This window comes from Palaemon carinicauda, chromosome 8, assembly GCF_036898095.1.
Source record: "Palaemon carinicauda isolate YSFRI2023 chromosome 8, ASM3689809v2, whole genome shotgun sequence".
NCBI lineage: Eukaryota > Metazoa > Arthropoda > Malacostraca > Decapoda > Palaemonidae > Palaemon > Palaemon carinicauda.
Window position 1 is genome coordinate 111,905,687 of NC_090732.1, and position 10,000 is coordinate 111,915,686.

General features: G+C 33.3%; 1 protein-coding gene across 1 annotated transcript in view; it reads left to right on the forward strand.

Moving 5' to 3' along the window:
* The window catches only part of LOC137644942 (prolyl 4-hydroxylase subunit alpha-1-like), a 51,010-nt gene that overhangs the window by 3,761 nt on the left and 37,249 nt on the right, over nt 1–10,000 (forward strand). The gene's annotated exons all lie outside the window — the stretch shown is intronic.

The window sequence follows — 10,000 nt, forward strand, 5'->3', positions numbered from 1 at the left end:
AAATTCGATTCTTTTTTTCTCAACATGTTATAGCAGTGTCGGTGTTGCCTGGATTCTTTATCCCTAATACTTTATTTTATGTTTTAATTACATTTTTATAGCAATGTGGAGACCATACTTTATCTCAATAATTTTGTTCTCAATATTGCATTTGTGCAATAAAAGGGAATGTGGTTTATTTTACTTCTTTTAGTAAGATTATTAACCCCCAAAGAGGATTTCTCACGGCTAATAGTTCTTATGAGAGGGACTTTTACTCTTAAAATTCTGTTTTGATAATGAAATTATAACAACAATTATATGATTTTTTTTTCATTATCATTATTATTATCAATAACTAGTGTACGCTACCCGTAAAAAAATGTCGATTAAATATTAGTAATATGCACACACACGCACAAGTAGGCTACATACACACGCACACATACTCGCCTCTACCCAGGGATGGAGTACTCCTCTGCTCCCTACCCGAGGGATGGGGAGAGCTCAGTATATACTACATATATACAGTATATAGACAGACACTTGCTTTTTATTATACAGGAGAACTAGTTCATCTCATTGTTTTACCACAACTGGCATAGACCATTATTCACCTGTATGATATAATCATTATCCTCTTATCAAACCCGAATGACATCTGCTCATATGGTTCCCATGGGAACCACAAACAGATGATGCAAAGACAACAATGATTTAGTATCAGCAAAACATTTACTACTATTATTGCAACCACTATCACTGGAATTCGGACTGCTATTTTTGTCATAAAGTGTGAATCCTTAATTTGTGTAAATTCCGGTATTATGACACATTTTGATTCTTAATCTGGAGTTTACAAACAGGATGTTGTTATCACCAAGTCCCACATATGATTAGTTCCTGGGACTATATGCCATGCGTGAATAGCGTCTCATGGCTGTCAACATTTGATTATAAGTCAATTCTATTGAGGTATTGATTTCCTGATCGGAACATCGACAGTGAAATGAAATTGTTCATGTTGCACTACCATTGTTATTGTATAATTTCATAAAACACAGACTATGCTATATGTGTCTCTTTATTTCTCAATCTAGCTTGGATAGTGGAATAACCGTAACAGGTGTTTTCACATAAAGGACATTACACCTGTTGAACATATGGCCTCCAATACTTCCTGCTCGGTTTTGTGTTAGGTTAACCCTATCGTGTGTGCTATTCACGATATATTCTACCGTTACAACTTGATCGTATTTGTAAACCTTAAAAAGATAGTGTTAAACTGGATCAAAATTTTATAAGAATTAAAAGATGCTTCGGATCGTATCGGAAACAAAACTTGATTCTTGTAGCTTTTTGTTCAAGTTTAAGACAACTTTTCTTTTGCACAGGCTCAAACCGGTTGACCATTAGAGTCTTGCCGTCCTGTATAAGCTTCATCAATATTTCATTGGGATGCCTGTTTCTATTTTCGGGTATTTTCACATTTCCTCTTATACTGTAGATATAATTCACTTATTCCAAATATTGCCCTATTGCACTTTCACTCAGCTTGCCCAAAACGTGCTAGGCGTCGATTTTATCGACACCTGAGGTCGGCTCATCAGCGAGCGAAAATACGTTCCGTCAGCGCATGACGTCACACCTCGTATCGTCTCCCTTGACAGCATTGACTGATAGGTATACGTAGTAACACGATGCAAGGATACCTTTCCAAAATAAAAATACTTCTTAATATTTTATTTTTTTTTTTTTTTAATAAAGTTAAGATTATCCTAATGGCAGACCATACATCAAAGTTTAATAATATTCTGATGCTTCTAAACATAGTCATAGGGTATAGATGTATCTAAAAAGGGAACTCAAATACTGTAATGTATTGACTGCCACTTATCCTTAACCAAAGAGGTATAGATTGACCTGGAGAAAGTTGACCTTTGTACTAAATACTACACAGCGAGTTAAGGATTAACATGGAGAAAGTTATTTTGGTACAATGAATTCTCATTTTAATCCTAACAGATTAACAGAACAAAGATGACAGTTTAATAGTGATGAAATTCAGATAAGTATGGGTGTGTTTCTCACGGAGCTAGGTGTACACTCTAGGAGGAAAAATTAAGTTGTTGTTTTCATGGTTTTTCTTACTGTACTCCTGCAAGTCCTTTGTTTCTTTTTACTTATGTCGATAATGTTGTTGAGGTGCCGCATTCTAAAAAAACACTGATATTTTGGCAAAAAAAATCCACAACCTCGTCAGGAACACCAGCGACAGCAGATTTCATTTTAGCAGCCATTGTTTTTATGCATTCTGTTCCTGGTCTAAGCCCATAGCCATGAATTGCTGTAAAAATATCTCTACAAATTGTTAGCTTAGAAAAAAAAATCGTCGGATGGTGCATAGAGTTTTCCTTCACTTATATAATGGACCCATGTCTCTGACGTCTTGCTATCGACAATATACCCTAAATTTGGATATTTAAAAAAAAAAAAGAATTTCACTACATATCCGCCGATATATCTTAAGGGCTCTTCCTCGATAACAGATCCTGTGGTGTCTGGATTTCTGACATTTGGCAAATTCTTTTTCCTCTGGGAACATTTCGTCATTCTTAAGATCCACATCAAATTCCAGGTCTCTAAAAATGATGTTTGTCATATATATTTTTAAGGCCAGTTCCCTGTCATTGAAAGATTTATCAGATCCATTTCCATCACATCCAGATGATACCATTTCATTGGATAACGGGTCAAGGTTTTCATTTCCTTATTCCCAGTTTGCCTTATCGCTAACAAGTTCAATATCCCTACCTAGCAAAAAGTTTTTCTATCTGTACTTAAAATTAACTGCATTGGGATGATCATGAGAACCCCTCATCTGCCTAATACATCCAAAAAAAATTTCAAGACAGTCTTGATTCAATCTCCTTGTCATAATAAAATAAATGTCATGACTCTGTTTTAACATGTTATATAGCCCAATCATTGAGTGACAAGTTAATATCACACCTTTTTGGAATTTGTATAGGCAATTAAATTTTGGATTTTTTACCCTCATTCCCAGTATAGTATCAATCATTCTCTTTAGAACACTTTTCTGGCTATCCAAATGTCTCCCAAAGGCATTGCGGGCTTTTATGTCTCCTAACATCATAGAGGAATTCATGACATCGAACCATTCATTCAATATATCTATAAAATCGGCAGTTTCCTTCCAATTGTTGCTCTCTAATAAGCCCCTTTCTCCTAAAAAATACAATGCCTTAGCACATGACTTTGAAAGTAGGTGTGCAACATTCTTTACACGCTGTCTTTGTAAGCCACTTACATTGATATGTGTTTTATTCATTTTATATGCTAAGGCATACTCTGATACGGTTTTCATTAGCATTTCACGGACACAGGCATCAGATACGCTATTTCCATTTTCCATAAGAAAACCATGATCCAGAAAATGATTTCTAATTAACTTTATCATATGAAGAGCATCAGCAAATATGAAGACATTCCTGTCAGCACATGGGTTTTTAAAAAAGATTTTTTTTCTGGGTTAAGGGGATCAATACCGAATTCTTTCCAAACCCTCAAGATCATGGACAATTGCCACAACAGTAAATCCAGCCTTATCAACATTTACAATTATATCAGTCAGTTTTTTATGCACATTAGAGTCATCATATTGGTAGTATATGGGTTGCTACTTGAACTTTATCATGAGGTTCATACAAAACGTCCATCCCTTTGTCATAACTCCACTTACTAGAAATATTCATTTCATCAAATGAGATAACGGCAAGTTTTTAAATTTCCGTCATTGTTTCTGATTTTGCCTTCATCAGTGACAGAACCGAATGCAAAATACCCGTCTCACATTTGAGATTTTGCGCTCGTTTATTCAGTGTACTTTTTGATGGCAGAGGAAATCCTCTTTTAGTACGAAAATATGAATAGCATTTGGTGCTCATGCTTCTGAGAGTGAAAGCTAACGATATGCCTTCATCGCTCCATTGACTGACAGACTTATTAGTTAAAAGAGATTTTATCTGTGTTGTACTTAGCACAGGTTGAAATAACTAGTTTATTTCAGTTAATGTGAACTTAGGTTCTGTCACTTCCGTTTCCAAACTAATCAGTTTCAGGAGTTCTTGATTGGTCTTTTCCAAATGTTCTATCTTTTTCTTCAGCTCTTCAACTTCCTCTGCTTGTGTAATTCTATTTTGTTCGGAACTTTCTTCAGGCTGTGGAATAATTTCTTGAACAGGGACTTCTGGACCTGGAAAATCTGAATGAGAATTCTCTATTTCACATAGCATTTCCTGGGCTGTCCTCTTCAGTCCTCACTTTTTGGCTCGTGCACATCTCTCCTCTTCCTTTTCAGATACACATTTACCTGAAAAGACAGTGTTGCATTTCAGATTTTATGAAATCGTAACAATTCATAATTTCGGCGTCAATGACCTTAGATGCCAGGACGCCAGAAAACCTCAAATCAATCAATTAAAGAACAAAGAACTTAATATTTTCTATATATTTAATTATCACTTAAAGACAACGGCAGAGGACTTTAATTTGATAGTCTAATGTAATTTACTTTTCGTAATCGACGTGTCACAGCCAGTAAAATATTTTAGGAAAATAGTCGAAGGGAAGAAATTTATCATGCAGGTTTCTGGCAAATTGCTCAACTTGTAACTTACCATTAGGTAAAAAAAAGGGATGGAATAGCCTCTTCCTACAGTGCACCTTTTTTTTTCTTTTTTTTTTTTCAATTGCCAGAAGTCGGTACTTCATATCATCAGCATAGTCTTCTGCTTTAAAATGGACTGAACAAATTAGAGCACCCTTCCAGTTAACATCGTCTGCGCGTCTGCAAGCGTGCATCCATTTCTTCTTCGTATTTCTTTCTTTTGGGAAAGTAAAATAACGAATGCCCATATTAATGGTCTTTTTGCTATCATTATGGCATCTAAATACATCACAAGTGGAAGGCATGGCTCCTGAAGTTAATGAACGTGATAGATATCAAATAAGACTACGTCTAGTAAGGTCAAACCTCAGCCACCGTCGCCGATAAATGTTAAAGGACGACACATTGTAAGCTGTCAAAGGACGACGTCGATATTAGCAATGCTTTATTTTTCAAATTTCGCTGGATTTTCTCTCCGGAGTCGGACCACCTGGGATCAACTCAGTGACGTAATACATTCTTTAACCAATCATCTTGCAGCTGGAGGAAAGAGTTACCAGATATTACATAGTTTTACATACAATAAAAGGGAAAATGTAACATCACTTCAGGCGGAAATATCGAGTATGTTCATGTGTTACCAGTCAGAGTCAATACAAGTATTAGACAAACATCATGCATGTAAAATATTTTAAAATAACTGATCTAACACGCCCTGCAATGGAGTAAATGTATAAAAATACTCCTATTTTAATTCAATGGAGAAAATCATCGAAATACCTCCAATGACGTCACGGCATTAGCTCTGCCCCCCACCGCCTGAGTTGAACAGACCCTATCTGTATTGACTCTTGTACCGGTAAAGTTGATATTATTTTGTGACAAAAAATGGCTGATTGAGAACGTCTTTTAAGATTTTTGGTGATCAATCTATTCTGAAGAAATATTTCAATTTATTCAATTCTACCGTTTCGAGTATTGTCCTATTATCTGGTCTTCATCTGCTGATTTTCATCTTAATTTGTTGGACAAAAAATTGTGGTCTATTAAATTTCTTCTAATATTTCTATTAATCTCTGCACCGTAGTTCGGTTAGTTATTTCAACATGTTGCATAAGATTTCTTATAATTCTGACCATCCTTTGCATTCGGATCTTCCCAGGCTGTAGCTCAGGCAGTGTTTCTATATCTTTTAAGCTTTGTGGACCCCTTTACATCCATTTATAATTTCACACTAGCTTGGTTAATGGAAGGTTTCCTTTTCACAGCAAAGAGTATTAATCAACAGATTGTTTTCATTGTGCAAACATGATGAAAAAAAAAGTCCGTGTATATTTACGAAATGGAAAATAGAGTAAACTTTGCTTCTCAGAAAACAGAATATTTAGGCTTTAAAAATTATAGCATGCTATTTAGTGACTGAAAAATTAAGTTACAAATAACTGTCGTTATTAAATTTTGTTTATGATCAATTAACCTTTTCTTTATCTGCAAATGGCGTTTGTTTCACTTAATGTGATACTAGTTGGTGGCTGCAAGCAATTTTGTTATCAATGCGTGGAGGTATTCTTTATAAACCCACGCATGTCATCTTCGATCCTTAATCTTGACATGAATTTGATTTTCAGTTATTGTCATGCCTAAAAATCTTGACTCACATAGGTAGGTGGTGGTGAAAGGTAGCAATATTTTCATAGCTGCTTCACAAGAAATTCGGAATTCATGAAAACATTGCACTCAGAAGGTTTTCAGTAGCACTGCCCTAAATCAAGTCTTCATGGTACCACCCGATGATAGGTCATTGAACACCTCTAGTCATTTTGACTGTGAGTCTTAGTTAGATCAGGGTAATAGCTATTGAATTCTTCCAACAACTTTTGACAGGTGTAATGGCACCTGTGCTTCTGGTTATACCTTGTATTGCTTTGTTTAGCTTATTTGCTTGGCTGAATATGTCTGCTAGCGAGCTCAGCTGAAAAAGCCATTTATCATCCTTGAAGAAATCTGCAAGCTCAGGCTTCCACTCAGAGAGGAATGTCCACAGGTCCTCCCTTAGGCTGAATAAAGGTTCTAATATTACCGTATTTCAATGAAGTTAAAGCGAAATTAACATGCACTTTAAAATTTGTCATATTTGCCTTATTTTATACTTTTTTAATAAGAGACCCAGACACACATACACAAATATAACACACACACACACACACACACACATATATATATATATATATATATATATATATATATATATATATATATATATATATATATATATATATATATATATATATATATATATATATATATATATATATATACAAAAGAATTAAGAAACAGTTGAAAAAATTTTCAAATTCATTCAAAACACTAAAAATCAGTTAAAATTTAAATGGAAATTAAAAGAGAAAAATTTATATATACACCAGACAAAGTAGTGGAACCAACCTCGCAGAAGCGTAATGAGAAACTGTATGCCAACAAGAGTTAAAAAACAAACCAAAGAAAACTATGACAAATATAATTGAATAGAAGAAGCTTGGGTATTTAACGACGGAACTAGTCGTTTGATCAATATGGATTCAAGAAGAGGTAAGTCATGGCTATTTGACACTTGACCAATGATGGTAAAATCTTTGTTTTCAATATTTTGTTTGCACATTTTAGCATGAATCCGAATATTAGAATGTTCAGGGTTGGATATTCTGCAACCAGTTCGATAGCTAACACCTCTATGGGAATCAATTCTGACCTTTAACAGCCTCTTGGTAGATCCTACGTAGGTCCCAGAGTTACACTTTGGGCAATTATATTTATATATAACACCAGAAGACATATAAGGACTCAATCGATCTTTGAGGTGGAAAAGCGAGCCAATAGTGAGAGGGTTCTTAGGGATGAGTATAACTTCCTTGACTTTGCTAACTCACAACATGAAAACATAACATTCACCGTAGAAAAGGAGGAAGGTAACAAACTCCCATTTTTAGATGTGTGGGTCTCTAGAAATACAGAAGGTTTCAGTACTATGATTTTTAGTAAAAAGACTTTTACAGGATTAGGTTCGAACTTTTATAGCTCTTGTTTTTATAATTTTAAAACTAATTCTATTTTTACTCTTCTCCACAGAGCATTCCTTCTGACCTCTAGTTGGGAATCTTTTCATACTGAAATTATCTATCTATGTGAATATTTTAAGAAAAACTACTTTCCCACCAAAATATTTTTTTAAACTTCTTAACAGATTATTGAATGACAAGTTGGCTCAGACTCCAAAAAAAAAAAAAACTTACCGTTCCTAAACTAAAACACTATGCGAGTTTTCCTTTTCTCCATGAAGATTTCCTTAAGAAAAGGTTTACAGAAATTATCCAACAACACTTCCCAGCTGTGGAAGTTAAACTTATCCCTAAGAACCTTCTTAATATTGGCTCGCTTTTTTACTTCAAAGATCGATTGAGTCCTTATATGTCTTCTGGTGTTGTATATAAATACAATTGCCCAAAGTGTAATTCTGGGACCTACTTAGGATCTACCAAGAGGCTGTTAAAGGTCAGAATTGATTCCCATAGAGGTGTTAGCTATCGAACTGGTTGCAGAATACCCAACCCTGAACATTATAATATTTGGATTCATGCTAAAATGTGCAAACAAAATATTGAAAACAAAGATTTTACCATCATTGGTCAAGTGTCAAAAAGCCATGACTTACCTTTTCTTGAATACATATTGATCAAACGACTAGTTCCGTCATTAAATACCCAGCAAATAGATTAAAAAAAAAAAAAAAAAAAAAAACTGACATAAGGTACTAAAATTGATAAGTTACTATATTACTTTTTATTTGTATAATGTTTAGTGTTTGCTGCAGTAATATGGAATTTGAAATGGAAGTGGTTGTTCTCTGTACATTAAATAATAGTTCTCCTTTTATGTGAAAAGGGGCTGTAAAATGTATTATTATGTAAAAAAGAAAAAAATGTTTTGTTTATTTTGAACATGTTAAATCAGTTTAAAGTGTAATTGTAGCGTTCAAATTTATTATAACAGGGATGTATTTGGTTTAGTCTATCTCTACTGAAACTGAGGACTTTACTAGAAAGTTTTGTTGTATGAAAATTATAACTAGGATTAAGTATTATGTAATTTTAAAACTGTGAAATAGTCTTGTAAGGTTTGTGTAAACTCACTTATGTAATTTCGAAATTGTTTTGTAGAAAGTGTTTTCCTTTGTAAAAAAGCGAGTTGTAATTTCATGGTTTTTGTACTTAGTTTTTGTTCACGTAAATTAAGGATAGAGTGGGCTGTCTAGCAAGACTAACGGATTCGTTTGACGCCTTTTTTATGTCAATAAACTGTTAAAATTAAATCAAAATATCTTTTGATTCATATATCTATTTTAGTCTATTTCTACTGAAACTTGGGGACTTTGCTGTATTGTTTGTTGTATGAAAATTATAACGATGATTAAGTATTATGTAATTTCAGTCCGGTGAAATAATCATATAAGGTTTGTGTTAATTTACTTTGGGTAAATTTGAAATTATTCATGTAGAAGGTGTTTTCATTTGTAAAAACTATTTGTAACTAAATGTATTTTTTAGTTTATGTAAATTATTACTGTGTTTTACTTTTGTACTTAGCTTTTGTTCATTTATGTAAATTAAAGAGTGGGCTGTCTAGCAAGACTAACAGCTACTTTTGACACCTTTTTTGTCAATAAATTGTAAAATAGATAAATAGAATAAGCTTCTTCTACTCAATTATATTTGTCATAGTTTTCTTTGGTTTGTTTTTTAACTCTTGTTGGCATACAGTTTCTCACTACGCTTCTGCGAGGTTAGTTCAACTACTTTGTCTGATGTATATATAAATTTTTCTCTTTTAATTTCCATTTAAATTTTAACTGATTTTTAGTGCTTTATATATATATATATATATATATATATATATATATATATATATATATATATATATATATATATATATATATATATATATATATATACATACATCATAGTTTGCTACAACGACCATTGTATAACGAAACTGAAAATGTGCTGGAATTCCAGTGGAAGGATTTTATTTAAAAATATTTTGTTTTCTAAGAATGATTGTCTAAAGTCTCTGAGTGAAATGATAAAAACAAAATAAAACAAATTATGTATAGGAAAGCCAGAAAGGTATCGCATTTTCCCGATCCAGATCGTACATATGGCACCATTGCCCTATGGCCAAAAAATATGACTTCCTCATATGTTAAAGTATTTAGTCATAGAAATATATTAATATATTAACAAAAAATCGATAAACTCTGAGAGATTCAACTAGTCA